This window comes from Phodopus roborovskii, unplaced genomic scaffold (assembly GCF_943737965.1).
Source record: "Phodopus roborovskii unplaced genomic scaffold, PHOROB, whole genome shotgun sequence".
Lineage (NCBI taxonomy): Eukaryota > Metazoa > Chordata > Mammalia > Rodentia > Cricetidae > Phodopus > Phodopus roborovskii.
Genome location: NW_026126436.1, coordinates 5,584,999 through 5,598,496, shown reverse-complemented (window position 1 = coordinate 5,598,496; position 13,498 = coordinate 5,584,999).

Here is a 13,498-nt window from a genome sequence, read left to right as displayed (position 1 = left end):
GCTCATAAGCAAACCAAGGTTTAAAATGGGCAATTTTTAAAATGTATTATCAAACCAAGGAGTTCTGTTCAGGAGCAGATATATTAAGTATGAGAAGAGAAAAATAATAGAAAACTAAGATTGATACTATCAATATGAAATAGAAATAAGATTTTAAAATTAAATAAAACATTACATAATAAGGACTACTTTGTAAATTCTTAAAGATCCCTTGGATGTTAGACTATATGATGACAGCATTTGTAGCTTACAATAGCAATGTAAATAATGAGGAAAAAGCTTGGACTTTGGTTTAGTGTTCATCAGCTCAGTTCTAGAATTATAATCCTAGAATTCTGTGTAGGGGGCTTTGGGCTTGAAATGAGTTGATGAGAGGGCTGGAAACAGTATATGCATTGGCAATTTATTCACAATATTATGAAATGGGTAAGGTTTATGTGTTCCCTTCTCTCCCCATGTCAAGCTTGATGGAGGTTAGCAGTTGCCTCATCTTGGCTTGTTTTGAGTTCCTCTCTGTGTCTGCATACCCTGGGATCCTCCTCCATGCTGATTTATAAGCTACTCTTACACAGTGGTGTGACATCAGCTTATACAACTCTGTCTTCGTACTATGATCAAATTGGAAAAGCTCTGCTTTGTGTTTGCATCCTGCAAGCAGGACATTTTTGCATGCCTTTGACCATACCTCCATTAGGAAGAAAAAAAAATCAACAATGGATGCAACTATTCCATGATTTCAGCTGCATCTCCAATGTGACTGACTTGTCTGAATAGTTTCTGTGAAAGTGCTGCTCTCTAGTGCAACAGATCTGCAAATAAGGCACATCCATTTCCCACAGTTTCATCCAACAACTCAGAGGTTCTAACTTCAGCCAGAAAAGGAACAGTGCATTTATTGAATCATATCATGAGGGCAGAACTTCAAACATGAAGATATCATGGTGGGATTGTGCTTCATGACAGAAGTGACAGACAGGTTAATACATCCAATATTTCAACAGAAAATCGCAGCTGTGAGACTTGAGGTATGGCTTAGTGATTAAGAGCACTGGCTGCTCTTCCAGAGAACCCAGGTTTGATTCCAGGCATCCACATGGTGGCTTATAGCTGTCTGTCACCCTAGTTGCAAGGGATCTTATGTCCTCTTCCAGCCTCCACAGGAATCAAACATACATGTGATGCACAGACATGCACAGGGAAAACAGTCACACACTAATAAGAACAATAACAATAACAACAAAAATAAGAATAAGAATAAGAATAATGGAAAATGCAAACTGCTTACTACATGCTCAGGAATGAAATTGGAAACCAGAAGTAGAAAAGTTTTGGCCTCCAAGTTTTATATAATTTGATCCAAGTAAAAAGATTTTAAAATACATGTTTAAGAGGCAGAAAATATTATACAGTCTTGAAATTTATTAGCTTTGCACTGTAGTCCACCCAGATATGAAATGTACTATGAACTCAAATTAAAAACCAAACTTCTAAGACTCAGGAAAAGAAATGGAAATATCTCATTAATGACCTTCAACTGATTGCATATAGAATGATAATATTTTGAACATACTAGATCAAAACCATTTCATTGCAAATGATTTTACTTGTTTGAAGAAAACATAAAATTACACAAGGGATTTCATTTATTTCTATGGGATAGCGCTGGACTTAGCAGGGAGCAGACTGAGTTGGGTCCCCTGGAAGAAGGAAGCCTGGATCTTTCTGATTTGGAGACACACAACGAGATGTGTGTCAGGAGATGAGGACAGGAAAGAAAAGATGGAATGTGAGGGAGATTACAGAACAGAGCCTGGTGACAGTAAAAGAAAGGAAGAAAAGGGAGTACAAAAAAGAAACTGAGCAGAAGTTCCTGTTTCACAGCAGCCAGAAAGGCAGTGCTTGAAAGGGTATAAGCAAGGAAGCATTTTACTTTTTTTTTTTTAAAAAAAATATATTTTTCATGCAATATATTCTGACTACATTTTCCCCTCCCACAACTCCCTCCATATTCTCCCCACATCTCCTCCCATCCATATACACACCTTTCTTTCTCTCTCTTTTTAGAAAACAAATAGGCATCCAAAAAAATTAAAATAAAATAAGATAAAACAACAAGATGCCAGAACAGGAGAAAACAAACGAATAGAAGAAAAAGACAAAGACAAAGCCCTAGAAACACATATAGACACAGAGATGCATGGGATCCAATAGAAACGCAAAATTGGAAACCATGATATATGAAAAAGACCTGTAAGGTTAAAAACACTGCTGTGACAAAGCAGTGAGGCACAGAGCCTCCAAACAGGCCACTGAGTTTGCTTTGCATTGACCATATACTGCTGAGCATATGAACCCTCAAAAGACCCTTAATTTTAGTTGTTCTTCCTAGTATTTCCTCCCTTACCCACCCTTCCCTTCCCTTCTCATTTGATCCTCCCATTCCAGTCATCTCCTTCCTCTATCCATGTCTTCTATTTTCCACTCCTAAGGAGACCCATCCCCCCACCCCCACTAGCCCCTTACTCTATACATAACCTCTGTGGTTATATAGATTTTAGTCTGTTTATTAAATATTTAACAGCTGACATACACATTTAAGAGAATACATACTATATTTGCATTTTGGGGTCTAGTTTTTTCTAACTCCATCCATGTACCTGTCAATTTCAAGATTTCAGTTTTTCAACAGCTGAGAAACATGCCTTTGTGTAAATATACCATATTTTTTCTTTATTCATATGTCTATTTATGGACATGTAGGCTGTTTCTAATTTCTGATTATTATGAATAGAATCCCAATGAACATGGTTGAGCAAGTGTCTATGTAGTGGGATGTAGAGTACTTTGGATATATGCCCAAGAGTGATATGATGGTTTGAATAGGCATGGCTCCCATAGACTCATGTTTGAGTGTCTGGTCTATAGGGAGTGGCACTATTAGGAGGTGTGCCCTTGTTGGAAGATGTGTGTCACTGTGGGGACAGCCATTGAGATTTCAGATGCTTAAGTTATGCCCAGGGTGAAACACACTTCACTTCCTTTTGCCTTTGGAGCAAGAAGTAGAACTCTCATCTTCTTCTCAAGCTCCATGTCTGCTTTGCATACTGCTATGCTTCTCACCATGACAATAATGAACTAAACCTCTAAAACTGTAATCCAGCCCCAGTTAAACGTTTTCCTCTATAAGAGTTGCCATGGTCATGGTGTCTCTTCACAGCAATAGAAACCCTGACTGAGACAAGTCATATAGCTGAATCTTGAGGTAAACCTATCCCCCGTTTTGTGAGTAAGTTCCACACTGATTTCCATATTGGCTGTACAAGTTTACACTCCCACCAGCAATTGATATGTGTTCCCCTTACTCCATATCTTTGCCAGCATGAGCTGTCACTTGTTTTATTGATCTTTGACATTCTGACAGGTGTAAGATAAAATCTCAAAGTGTTTTGATTTGCATTTCCCTGATGACCTGGGGAGATTTCAATAAAAGCTGACATTAAGAAAAATGTGCCCAATGTGATGGTATACACCTTTAATTCCAACACTTGGGGGCAGATGCAGGTAGATCTCCGTGAGTTCCTGATCTACAAAGGGAGTCCCAGGCCAGCCAAGACTGCACAATGAAACCTTGTCTTGTCTTAGAAAAAGAAAGAAAGAAAGAAAGAAAGAAAGAAAGAAAGAGGAAGAGAGAGAAGGAAAGAAGGAAAGAAAGAAGGAAGGAAGAAAAAGAGAAAGGAAGAGAGAAGGAAAGGAAAGAGGGAAGGAAGGAAGGAAGAAAGAAAGAAAGGAAGGAAGGAAGGAAGGAAGGAAGGAAGGAAGAAAGGAAGGAAGGAAGAAAGGAAGAAAGGAAGGAAGAGCAACCCAAAATTAAGAACTTCACTTTCTAGTTCAGAAAGTCTAGTAGCAAGTTATTTCAACTTCTCATTATTTTCAGAATGTTTCTGTGTAACACTGAATTCAGATTCGCAAATAACAGCACAAGAATTATACATCTCAGACACTCAATTCAATAAGAAATTAAGAGAAACAGGACAGCCTCACACACATCCTGACTTAGGCCTGTAGGTAACACTTAGGAGAAAGGCGGCTTCTGGTCTTTTCCCAATATACTGTCCACAGGCTCGGTGCCATCTAATGGGCAGGGGAACAGAATGGGTATGCAGTAAGGAGACAGTGGTAAATTTCACAGATGCCACCCCCTTCCTTTAGCTGTCCACAAAAGAAGATGCTTTCTCTTGAAACCCCTTTGAAATACCTAAGTGCCCCTCAATAAACATCGATCCCTCTTCAGTCCTGTTGCCAGCTTATGTTCCTCTATCATCCTTTGTGTGGGTTCAGGATATGTTTGTCACAAATACCTGGGTGAGTGAGATTATGAAACACAATCACAAAGTAAGTGATTATTTTGAAACTCGTCTTTGTCACATTGAAATGCTTCACAAAGCACCTTTCCCTCAGCTACAATTCATTTCAATTGATGCCATCAGTCCAGTATCTATTTCCTGAGTGACTCTGCCATACCCTCTATTTCAAGAGAAGCCAGTCAGGTTATGAATTTGTTAGTAATAAGAATTGCTGAGGAGCAGTTTGTAGATGATAGGAGCAATGCAAATTTCCATGAGTGGTAATAAGAAGATAATAATCATCCTTTCTGAGAAGTGAATGATCCTAAACTCCCCTAAGCAACATTTAACCTATTGTATTAAACAGTAATGCACAGATATCAGAATTGTTGATGTCAGCATCAAAATGCCATTTCAAAATTAAGTTCTCCGAAGTATTCTTTGTCAAGTTTCCTTCCACAACATTCTTTTCCTATGAGGACAGAGCCTCCGAAGAATTTGTCTATGTGTTAATGGTTTGTTTATTGGTTCATTCCAGAGTGTGAGCTAGAGAAAAGAGAAGTGTCGTGAATAGGTTTTTTTAAACCCCATGGGTTTTCTACTGTATCACAATTGATAGCATTTTCCACTGCAGCGACTCTTGCAGATCCTAATAAATTGACATTCAGTTAGCTGCTGAGTAAACTCCAACACTAAGAGGATCCCAGGCCTCACACAGAGTTCCTTCACCGCAGACTCCCTGGGAAGGGACCTGGTTGTCTTCTGTGTCATGATGGGGAAAGCCTTGGCACAATAGTCCCATCCTCACAAGCAGCTCATCTCCCTAGCCTCTCTCCCTCCACAAGAGTCCTAGGGCAGCATAGTATGTTCTGTCAGGAGAGTGAGAAAGTGGAGATTGAATGAGAACAGGCTTCATTCCAGGAGACTATTTCAGGATGAGATGTTTAGTAAGGGTGATTTACTTGAGTTGACTGTCGGCAACTTTTTGAGAAGAGGGTAGCCACTAAATGGAAGCTGATTTTTAGCATGTGTTCTGGAGAACAAAGGGGCTTGGTGAAGAGAAGACCAGATAAGTGATGTCAGATATGCTGTACCAAGCAACTTTCCCTCCATGCTTGGAGAAAACATCATTAACCAGCCACTGAATGTCCAGCCTTTCTCAAGGAAGAAACCCACAAATCACTGCCAGTTAAGGGGTCTGTACAATCAAGATGAGCTCCATGCACTAAGCTAGCATTGACACTGGTTATAAAATTAGTAGAAAACATTTACTTTCCTTTGTAAGCTAGATGGCCTAATAGCCTAGAAAGAAAGGAGAGTGCCAAGGCAAGAGTCAGCTGTAATCCACCTTTGCAGTGGGCATTTTTATTGCTCCCTTAAACATTTTCTTTATTCCTATGGTTACCCTTTGCAGTGGGCATTGTCACGATGTCCTTTCCATTTCAAATGAAGACACTGGGACTCAGGAAAGTGATTCTTTTTTTGGGAGGGGTGGTTAGAGACAGGGTTTCTCTGTGTAACAGCCCTGGCTGTCCTGGAATTCCCTATGTATATCAGGCTGGCCTCAAACTCACAGAATCTGCCTGCCTCTGCCTTCCAAGTGCAAGCATGCTCTACCACCACCCAGCAGAAGTGATTTTCTTTTTTCATTAGGGAACTTGGAAAGAGCAGACCTGATGACAAGTCTAGTCTTCCGATTACAAATCCAAAATTCACTTTTCTAAGCCATCTCTAAAAGTGGGAGATAGCTTTAAAGAGTTACTTATTTCACATTTTTCTTTTATTTATGGGAAGTAATAATAGTTTTATACTATAGAAATGGTCTAAAAAATCTTCCTCTAAGATGAATCATGTATAGAAACTGAGATGGAATTAAAGAAAGTGATAGTTTCAGTATGTACAAACTATGGCAAATGGCCTTGCATTGGATACCTCCTCTTATTGGTGGGTCAAAGGGAAACAATTTTAAATAAGCGGAGTTTATTGCAGTCCTTAAAGTTCAAGCTAAAAGGTAGTTGCCAAATGTAGACAAACTGACAGAGAGAAAGCTCCAACAGCCTGTGAGCTTCGGAGGACACACTCTTGGGAAACCCTCCTTTTGCTAAGCAAGTACTCTCTCGGCTTTAAACTGAGTTTTCTGTTCTCAGTAAACTGAGATCACAGTTGGTAATTAACAAGTATCTGTCCTACACTTCATTCCCTCCCAGCCAGGATCTGTGCTTTAAATACTGACAATTAACTAACAACATACACAGCTTCCTTTCCCATCCATCCTAAGATGGTGGAAAGAAAGGGTGGGTGGGGGGGCAAACACAGAAGGGCATGCAGTTTTCCCACAACTCTTGTACATTATTTAATGCATAGATGTCCTAATTACCTGGAAACATAACTTATTTTTACTCCCAGTGACAACTGATGGGCATCACCTAACTTTCCAGAAAGAATCTGTTGAAATAATAATGTCAGAGTACCCTTCTAAAGATATTTGTTGTTTTGTGTGTTTGTGTGTTTGTTTGTGATTTTTAGAGGAATCCTATCAAAATCCAGGCCATATTTGGCCATTGTCATCTGCTGCTATTATCTGCAAGTGGTACTATTGTGCCTCCTGAGTTCTATGACATACTCCTCCAATAAACACACACACACACACACACACACACACACACATACACACACACACACACACACCAGTAATTCTGAAATTAGACTATTCCTTACACCACCGTTCAATGTGTTCTTTCATTTTCTTTCCTCATGGAATCTCATTCCTGATTTCCCCCTTGAAATTGAGTAAAAATAATATTCACAGGAATTGGAAGTTTGTCATAAATTTAGAAATACATAATCAGTCAAGGATGGTGTTGCACACTTTAATTCTGGCACTGGCAAGGCAGATGCAGGCATGTCTCTGAATTAGAGGTCAGTCTGATCTACAAAGATTAGCCAGGTCTACATAATGAGACCCTGTACAAAGAGAGACACAGAGAGAGAGAGAGAGAGAGAGAGAGAGAGAGAGAGAGAGAGAGAGAGAGATAAGGGAAGGAAAACACAATCCAATATGAGCCTTTCAAGTCCTTTTCCATGAATCCCACCCCACCCCTCAAACACTCATACCCCTGTATCCCATTTGGGAAGAATAGTTTTATGTCTACTTGATAAAAGCTAGAGTTATGTAGAAGGAGGGAACCTCAGTTGAGAAAATGCCTCCATGAGGGCTGGTGTAGGCCATTTTCTAGACAATTAGTGATATGAGAGGCCCAGTCCACTGTGGGTGGTACCATCCCTGGGCTGATGGTCCTGGGATCTATAAGAAAGCAGGCTGAGCAAGCCATGAGTGACAAGCAAGCAGCACCTTCCATGATGCTCTGCATCTGCTCCTGCCTTCAGATTGTGCCCTGTTTGAGTTTCTGTACTGGCATCCTTCGATGAAGGACTACAGTGCAGAAGTGCCAAATAAACCCTTTCCTGCCCAAGTTACACCTGGTCATAGTGTTTTATTGCAGCAACAGAAACCATAATTAAGTCACTATCTTATGGAGAAAGCCCAGGTATCCATGAATCAACAACTGAGCTATAGCTCAAGCACTCAAAATCGTTCATTTTTAAACTATTAAATACTCACAAATTTTGTCAAGAAAAACCCATTCCAATAAGAGACCAAGCATATGGAAAGAAAAATATCTCAATAATCAAACAACTACTACTGTGTTCCAAAGGTTAAAGTCATACTATGAAAAAAGAATAGAGCACAAAGATTCAGAGGCTCACAAATTGACACACTCAATGTTCGTTTGGCTTTGCTCTTAATAATTCCATTTTTTTTAGTGTGTCGGGTAACAAGGTCATAAAGTTCTTCTTGATGCTGACTGCTCATGTAAATTATAAATAAGGTTTTGTGGTAGTGATTTATAGGGTAAGCCATTCATCTATATGACAGTGTTACCTATAGATAAACAATTACTTACCTCTGAGACGGGATGTCACGGAAGGATTGGTTTCTAGAAGCTCTCATTAAAATGACTTAAACTGTATGCAGTATAAAATTCCAAAGCAGACAAAGCTAATCTTGTTGGTTTATCAAGACAGTGGTTTGTTTAATGATAAGGGGCAGGATAGTGATGAAGAAAGGCTTTTTTAAAAAAAATAAATTTTTTTTGCCTGTATTTATAATGGGCAAGTGAGAAGTGGGCAGATACTTACACCCCTGTGCACAGTCAGGGTCAGAAAACAAGCTGTAGGAATAAGCTGTGGATCCTGGGAATTGAACTCAGGCTGGGCAGCAAGAACCTTTACCCACTGAGTCAGCTCAGCAATGTTATTTTTCCTGATGTGGGTAGTGACTGCCCACGTGTGCTGATAATATAATATCTATGAGCTGTGCACTTGCAAATTGTGCACTTTCCTTTAGGTTTAGGGGTTGGGGAGATAGCTTAGAGATTAAATGGGGGTACTGCTGTTCCAGAAGACATGAAATTCAGTTCTCAGAATTCATACTGGGCAGTTCACAACTACCTGTACCTGTAATTCCAGGGAAGCCTATTTCCTCTTCCAGCCTCTGTGATCATCACTCAGGTCCGCATGCCTGTATGCAGACCAATGAACACACATAATTAAAAGTAAAGTAAACCCTAAAAACAGATTTAAGAGATAAAGACAACCATCAAGGACTTCCTATGGTACTCTTTATTGATCAAATTTGTTGAGCTTCACATAAACTGTGCTAGTGACTCTGTAATAGTACATTGAATAGAAGTAAATGTTCATCTTGGAAGCATTAACCTTGATATTCTCCAAAGTCATTATCTGTTCTCTGGCATTATCAAAATAAAGCACATCTCTATATAAATGACAGTTTTGGTCATCATCAAAGAATAGCCGTAAGCATGAACATAGGGAATATTGATTTAGTGTTGCAATGATGTTTCTATTCATGTGAGATGGTTTTTGTAAGATTAGCTGCTGCCTAACATACATAATTGGCCTTAGGATCCAGCTATTTAGAAGATATGTTAGACTTCCTTTACCATAACAAAATACCTAGTATTATAAATTTGTAAAGAGAAGAGTTTTATTTGGGCTCAGTTTTCAGAGTTCTGGTCCATGATCAGTTGTCTGATGGCTTTGGGCTTCTAGCAAGCAGTGCATCTAGAAATACATTGTGAACAAAACCAGTGATGACCCAAATCCTTTCCTGAGGCCCTACCTCCCAAAAGTTATGCCATCTTCCGATAGTGGTTCAACTTGTTTCTAAAGACTGAAAGGGTAAATTAAATAATGATGTTCTAGCACTGTAGCAGAGGAGGTCTGTGCCTGAGCTAGTCCAGGAAGGGTGCAGATGAAGTTAAACCACAAACCCATTCTGGATGTCACATAAACGAAACCTTTTTCTAAAAGCTTCGCTGCAAAAAGCATTTTTAACCTTTTTTTTAATTTAAATTTGAAACGATCTTATTTTATATATCAATCCCAGTTCCCTCTCCCTTACATTCTCCCATACCCCCTACCAACCCCCATCCCATCCCTCTTCTGCTCTATAGAAAGAGTGAGGCCTTCCCTGGGGGATCATCAATGTCTGTTACATCATTTGGGGCAGGGCCTAAGCCCTCCCCAGTATGTCTAAGCTGAGAGAGTATCCCTCTATGTGGAATGGGCTCCCAAAAACCATTCATACACTAGGGATAAATGCTGTTCCACTACCAGAGGCCCCTAACTGACACTTAACATTCAGGAGGCCTGGTTCCATCCTATGCTGGTTTTTGAGTTGTCAGACTAGATAGAGTTCATGAGTTCCCCCTTGTTCAGGTCAGCTGTTTCTGTGGGTTTCCTCAGCCTGGTCTTGACCAGCAAAGAGCATTTTCTGATCATACTATTTTCTCCTGCAAAGTAGTCTCCAGGTCATATGCTAGGGTTGCCACTCAATTATCAGAGAGTGAATGAATAGCTTTGCAAAATTAGGCTCCCTGACAAACTTCTCTCTTTCTTAAAAGCAGTCTACCAAAGCAGGAGTAAGATTGAAATCTGCACCTTAGGAACAATCTTGACTTATTTTATTCTTTTCCTGTTTCAGATCTATCATTGTCAGAAGTTTCTCCTTTTGACAGCTGTCAGATTTTTCTCGGCATGGGATGGGGCATTAGAAGGGATGCCTCCCATTTCTGTTCCTGTCTTAGACTTACAGAGAGTTTCCTTTTGTGAATACTCTTTGGACCACAGGAACCAAGTGGTGAGGAAAAGAGGAAATTTAACACTTAAAGAAGCCATTACGTGTCCACTGTTGGCACAGGAACACAGAATACCTGAGTGGCCTCTTCAGCACAGCTAGCCACCCTTGAGCAACTCCTGACAGCTGTCTTGATGATGTTCTGACTGCCAGAAGTCCACATGTCGAGATGGGAAATCTCTTATCTTTGACACTCTGTACAGTAACCTTGGAGACATACAGACAAACACTATACCACAAAGTCAAACCTGTCACTCAGAAGAATGGCCCTGAAGTACAGTTCTTATGTCAGGATGGAGGGGAGTGGGGCCATTTTTATCTGTTGTTGTTTGGTTCTGAACTTGTATCAGTTGTGTATTTAGAATTATTGTTAATTAGGATAATATTTGGTCATCCAAAATAGGGTAATATAGTTTTTTATATTAAATGGCTCAGTTGACAAAGTGCCTTAGTTTGATTGTCCCAAACCCATGTTGAAAAAAAGTCTAGGCTTCACAGTATGCCTTTAACTTGGGATCTTTGGCAAGTTCCAGACCAGAAAGACCTTGTCTCCAAAAAGAACAGTTCTATCACCTAGAGAACAACACCTAAAGTTGTCCTCTCATATCCATGTGCCAAGTATACACATATACCCACACACGCACAAGAACATGCACACATTTGCACATACACAAAAAATAACCATCTCACACTAAGAAAATGAACATTTTCAGAAGCACATCTAGACATACAGAATGGTTGACAGGTAATAATTACCTTCTAAGTCCACACTCCTGGTGTTTTGGCAGTATAGGCCCACATTACTCAGAGATGAAATTAATAGTGATAAATATTTTACAAAATAAAACAAGGTGTCTGAGTGCTGGTGGTGGAGAATAAGAATTATTCTGGATAAAGTGCTGTCACTTACGTTTGTAATACCCTAAGCAAGTTGTATGGCTCTTTAGGGAAAGAATTAGCCTCCTCATTTGGGAATTTAGTGGTGTTTGGAATGCAGAAAGTGACAATGTAGCTGAAAATGGATTGGCTTTGGGGCTTGTTCCGCTTTATAAATAATAATGAACCTTTTCCAACATGAAGTAATGTGAAATGAAAAAAAAATCTGTCCCTGGAGTACAAAATTACCTCAGAAGCCAATTTGCATTTTTCCACTCCAAGCATATTTTCTGGAAGTTGGATGTGGGAGCAAAGCTGCTCTATGATAATTAATTTTAACAAGCACTCTGAAAACTGAACTGGACAGTGCTCAAGCAGCCTTCTACCAAGCATGAATTCAAGCTACACTTTTTTGTTAAAGAAAAATCACTATTTAGTTGTTTAAAATTATCTGTCCTGCACCTTTTTGTATTTTTTCTTTTCTTTCTTCTTTATTTGGATCCTTTACACCCCCCCAAAAAAAAACAGTCAGTGTGGTGTGTATCCCCATGGAAAAGGACATGGTGTCCTGCTCTGCCTGACCTGGGGTCTACCCCTCTCTACCTTACTCCCTTGAGACAGAGTCTGTCCCCAGGTAAGGCTGGCACTCTCATCACTATACAGGTCTTCTGTGTTTATGCTGGGATCTGAACTTGGGTCCTCACACTTGCACAAGTGCCTTCACCTCTGTAGCCAAGATTCATTTTTTCTTTTCTTTTCTTTTTTTTAATTATATGAGAGTACAAGGGCAGATTGTAAAAGCTCAAAGTGTAGAAGAGTCATGTGTGGTGGCACAAACCTCTAATTCCAACATGGCAGGCCAGCTTGGGCTACATAGCAGAAGAACTCTCAAGGAAAAGGCAGGGACAGATGAACAATGCTACACATGTGGTTTTCATGCAGGATTTAGCTGGGTGGTGATGTGCTCTGCCTAGTAAACATGAGGCCCTGCACTTAGGCTGGGGTCAGAGGATACAAAAGTGCATACATTTCATCAAATGGACTCTTCCCCCGTTCTCTGGATCATTAAACATGTAACTATCTACTGACTCACAATGTACAGTTGATTAGCAGGAAACCTGGCTGTGGATCAGCTTCTTATAACATTTTCTATACAGTGTCCTCTTTCCTTAAAGATCCATGTGGTAAAGGCAACTGAGAGTCAAAGACATGAGCAGCAAAACTGCAAAAACTGCTCCTCTTCATAGTCCAGAACATGGGATACAAGTATGTAGACAATGAGTAAATTAGGAGTAAGGAAATAAATGTTGGTAAAATATTATGATTTAAAGTAATAAAAGGCCTCCCATCTATCTTCCTAGTATTCAGTTCTATCTAGATTATGATGTCTCTATGTCTATAATTCATGTGAAATTTCAGTCTTAAATTTGCCCAAGTAGATATTCTATAATTTTCTCGATAAACTATTTAATATGAAAGACAATTACACTACAACGCATTCCTTTATGTTATTGAAATAGACTTTCCTGCCTATAGCTCAGCCCTTACAGACAGAACTACTCTTGTGTGTATGACAACATATCAAATTTCCTTGCATCTATAAAAACAACACTTAATTATATTTCATATACAAATCTCAAATTGATGACAAATGTTTTAGCTGTGAATACAGGCCAAATCTATGTTTCAGGATATCTTAAGTAGAGTTTCCATTTCTGTAAAGAGACGCATGACCATAGCAACTCACATAAGAAAAACATTTAATTGGGGTGGCTTACACTGCACAGGTTTAGTCCACTATCATCATGACGAGAAACATAGTGGCACGCAGACAGATGTGGTGCTGAAGAGGTAGCAGAGAGTTCTACACCTAAATCAGTGGGCAGCAGAAAGTGACTGAAACACACTACTTCCAACAAGATCACGCCTCCTACTAGTTTCACTCACTATGGACCTATGTGGGGACATTTTTATTCAACCACATAGTTTCTTCTTCATATTGCTTGGCAGTGTGTGAAATATCTAAATAGGAACCTTGATTATGAAGTGGACTGTTGTT